Genomic DNA, 4,827 nt, shown 5'->3' with positions numbered 1-4,827 from the left:
TTAATAGCAAACATATACTAATGCTGCTTATTCTATAGAATTTAAAGAAGGGAATTGCGCTAAAAAAGACATGGACGAGAAACGGTTAACGGTTAATGGTTAACGGAAAAGGGTCAAATTTGCCCTTACATTGCGGCGCATGCCCTTTGGTTACGCCTGATAACGCATGCCAGCCTTTGCTGGCTAGAACAAAAATCTTAAGGCGCAGTCGTAACCAGGTAGCACGTGAACTCGCAGAGGCTTTTTTCATTGATAAGTCCGGTGATGAATGCGTAAGCGATTCTAGTATCAATTTGTATAAGAAAGAGAAAACGTTCCTGGCATGTGCGCTTAGGCAATGATTGGATAAGAATCTAGGTGTATATATATTTGTGTTCTTTCTGAATAAAATCAGTCGCGAGTTTGCGCCCGTGCTTGTCTTTTCTCGTCCATGTCTTTTTTAGCGCAATTCCCTTCTTTAAATATGTACGACCGACTCGCCCAACAACGTGCACTCCTGAATTACGTTTCTTCTGCAGTGGGCCCTTTCTTTTGTGTTTCTACGTCAAACTGTAATATACCTACTTTGATAAGCTCCATTGTGTCTGCGACCTGCCGTGCCCGTTTTTTCGGCTATTGCCTCAAGAAGGATTTAGTGCCAATAGAATTCGCAGCTCTTTTTGGCCACGTGTTACCGTCTGCTGGTCATTTGAAGCGCCTCTGCAAGATATTGAGATCGGAGCTATGGCGCCAAATCAGACTTCTAAATCACTGGCTGCGTTTGCACGCCTTTAGCACAGACTCCGAGTGGATAGGTAAAGCCAGGTTACAGTCCTATCGGCGCCAGAGTTCCCAAGCGGTCGAATTTTGGTGGAAGTGCCTTTTGCTGCGGCTTCCAAAAGGCAGGCCCAGAGAAAAAAGTCTTGGCTGTGCGATTTCTCTTCTGGGCGACACGGAACTACCACCCAAGATAGCCGATGTGCTAAAGAAAGGACCTAAGTTCAGCATGGAGCCTAATGTGCCAGCGCACGAGTTGCTGTCGTTGAATCGACAAGTGGCGCGCAAAGCTAGTGAAGAGGACCGTGAAAGGTGTCTTCTTGATGGGGTCGATTGCCTGCTGCGGACGGCCACCAAGCCTCAAGTATCTGCATGCCGAAGACAGTCAACTGTGGTAAGGGACGCCGAAGAAGTCGTCTCTTTTTTCAAAGAACATCAGCTGATGCTTCTACAGGCAGACAAGGAGGGAGGATTTGCCGTGCTACCAGAGGGGATGTTTCACAACAAGGCCGTTGAAGCCGTCGGAAGGAACTTTGTCACCAAAAACGTGAGGACTTCCAAGGTGAAGGCTCAAGCCATAGAACTGTGCAAGGACTTAGCTTTAGATAGACTTTCAAGAGCTGTTAACAACTGTAAACGCAACAGCCTAGAGCTGTTTTTTACCGTGAAGACGCACAAAGATGACAAGCCGTTCCGGTGTATTGTGAGTGAAAGGGATACGTGGCAGCGAGAGATTAGCTCTTTTCTCCAAAAGTGTTTAAAGAATTTAGTTATACAAGACCCTTTTGTTGTAAAGAATTCAGGTGATGTGGTTTCTTTCCTACAGGGTTCCTCATCTTTAGGTTACGCTGTCTCTTTTGACATAGAAAACCTGTTCTTTTCTATACCGCACGATGACCTATTTTGTGCAGTTAGGTCTTGCATCGACGAAAATGGTGTAGTAGATTTTCAGAATACTAGTGGCCTAACCGTGGACAATTTCATGAAGCTACTAGAATTTTATCTTGAGTCCACTTTTGTAACTTTTGACAACCATTTTCATGTTCAACGTCAGGGCATTTGCATCGGGTCTTGTGTGGCACCGGTATTGGCTAACATTTTCTTGGCCAGCATTGATCGTGATCTGGTGTGTTATTTGGACGACAAGATAGTTCTGAGAGTTTTTAGATACGTGGACGATTATTTGGTGATTTTTAAGGAGCAGCCTGGTTTGAGGCACACGGTTACCGTGCAAGAGACCTTATCTGTCTTTAAACGACACGGGAGGGGTCTAACCTTCACCCACGAATTACCTGAACAAGATAGATTGCAGTTTTTAGATATTAACATCACTTTAACACCAGATCACACGTGTTGGATGTACTCACCACGAGCCCGGAAAGACCTGTTGCCATTTGAGTCTGCTCATTCTAAGACGGTTAAACGCGCCATTGTTATGCTGTGCCTGAAGGAAGCCCTGCAGAAATCATGTGTTCACCTGGTAAAGGACAGCCTCAACAATCAGATTGGCAGGTTACAGAAAGCTGGTTTTCCCGTTTCCGTTGTGGTTGCTGTGGCAGAGAAGCTTCTGCAAAGCTTGAAACTTAGAACACCTCAAGAAGGTGGCGGTCAACCGAAGACCAGACCGGCGGTTGTCCCCTATATTCATAGGGTGTCCCACAACCTTAAGAATGCAGCCAATCGCTACGGTGTGCCGGTGGTATTTTCTGCCCCGCGCAAGTTGGCCTCTTTGTGCCCCCGGATTGTCTCCGGCGAGGAATGCGTGCGAGACTGCACGAAACGTCACGCCACCCAGTTTGTCAGGTGTTCTGTCGGGGCTGTGTATGAAATTCCCCTGACATGTGGAAAAGTTTACATCGGCCAGACGGGCCGTTGTATAAATGAACGACTAAGGGAACACAAGCTTTCTATGGTTAACGGAAAAGGGTCAAATTTGCCCTTACATTGCGGCGCATGCCCTTTGGCTACGCCTGATAAAGCATGCCAGCCTTTGCTGGCTAGAACAAAAATCTTAAGGCGCAGTCGTAACCAGGTAGCACGTGAACTCGCAGAGGCTTTTTTCATTGATAAGTCCGGTGATGAATGCGTAAGCGATTCTAGTATCAATTTGTATAAGAAAGAGAAAACGTTCCTGGCATGTGCGCTTAGGCAATGATTGGATAAGAATCTAGGTGTATATATATTTGTGTTCTTTCTGAATAAAATCAGTCGCGAGTTTGCGCCCGTCCTTGTCTTTTCTCGTCCATGTCTTTTTTAGCGCAATTCCCTTCTTTAAATATGTACGACCGACTCGCCCAACAACGTGCACTCCTGAATTATTCTATAGAAGAACAAGCAGCGGTTTTATGAAGACGTTAAGTAATACGTGTTACTGTTGTGTCCATCAGGTAATGAACTGTGCGGCAGTTTCAGTTTCTCTTCTCTTATTTTCAGTTTAGATTCTCTTACTTTCAGTTTCGCTTCTTCAGAGTTTCAGTTTCAGTCACATACATGTTGCTTGACACACGTATACGTGACGCAGGAAAAGTAGATGGGAGGGGGTCGGCGGAAACTTGGCGTCAGCATGACATCGCTCGCTCCGCTGTGTCGTTCGATCTACAATACAACAACGTGCCGACGAGGTAAACCTTTACTATGAGTTTCACGGGACCTTACACCCCCTCGTACATTCTTGGAAACCCCGGGCCAGCCATCAATACCATGGAACCAGTGGAATGCACTGTTTTCTACCTACTTAGAGGCATCTGGCGCCTGAGTTTGCTGCATCCCGACGCAAAGTTATGCTTCCGCATTTGCGCGGCGTCGAAGGTCAGCGTCGTTCCGGAACGCCTCCCGCCACGAGCGCAATTTTATAACGAAGGAGCAGGGACCTCAATTAAGTGAAGTTACAAAAGGCGAACATGCGTTTCAAACCGCGCTCAGCACTTGCGACCGTCTGTTCTCAGCCACGACGAAACGCCACCGCAGTTCAAGATATGTTTACAGAACCCTGGTGAGCCTGTCAGAGGTTTATATTGCTCAGTTACGCGAACTTGCGAAGAACTGCGACTTCGACAATTCCTGCCCGCTCCCCGCGGCTGCTCGGTGGACAGGGGGTGACAGTGCGTTTTTCTTGTTCTCTTTATTTCTCTTTCTCCCTTTTCTAGTATTTTTCTTTTGTGCCCATCTTCTTTCCAGCATCCGATTGCTTGTTGCTCTGTTCATGTGGCGGACATGTGTGCCAATTCCAACTTCTTAAGAAGGGGAGGAAGATCGCTGCAACTTCAGTCCTGAGAAAGGACGGGCTCACTCTCTCTCTAATATATCATCATCATCATCAGCCTTACTACACCCACTGCAGTGCAAAGGCCTCTCCCATGTCTCTCCAATTAACCCTATCTTTTGCCAGCTGCATCCACCCTTTGCCTGCAAACTTCTTAATCTCATCCGCCCACCTAACCTTCTGCCGCCCCCTGCTACGCTTACTTTCTCTTGGAACCCACTCCGTTACCCTTAAGGACCAGCGGTTATCTTGCCTTCGCGCTACATGCCCTGCCCAAGCCCATTTCTTTCTCTTGATTTCGACTAGGATGTAATTAACCCGTGTTTGTTCCCTCACCCACCCTGCCCGCTTCCGATCTCTTAACGTTACACCTATCATTTTTCTATTTATGGCTCGCTGCGTTGTCCTTAACTTAAGCTGAACTCTTTTCGTTAGCCTCTCTAATATATATATATATATATATATATATATATATATATATATATATATATATATATATATATATATATATATATATATCCTTTCTCCTGTCCTTCCTCAAGATTGAAGTTACAGCGATCTTCCTCCCCTTCTTAAGAAGTTGGAATTGGCACACATGTCCACCACATGAACAGAGCAACAAGAAATCGGATGCTGGAAAGAAGATGGGCACAAAAGAAAAATACTAGAAAATGAAGAAAGAGAAATAAAGAGAGAAAGAAAAACGCGCTGTCGCCCCCTGTTCATCGAGCAGTCGCGGGGAGCGCGCAGAAAAAAAAAATGAGAAAGAAAAAAAAGTAAAACGAGGAGCGGGAGGGGAGAATAGGCAC

This window comes from Amblyomma americanum, chromosome 2, assembly GCF_052857255.1.
Source record: "Amblyomma americanum isolate KBUSLIRL-KWMA chromosome 2, ASM5285725v1, whole genome shotgun sequence".
Taxonomy (NCBI): domain Eukaryota; kingdom Metazoa; phylum Arthropoda; class Arachnida; order Ixodida; family Ixodidae; genus Amblyomma; species Amblyomma americanum.
The sequence above is the reverse complement of the archived record's forward strand: the minus strand, read 5'-3'. Positions refer to the sequence as shown.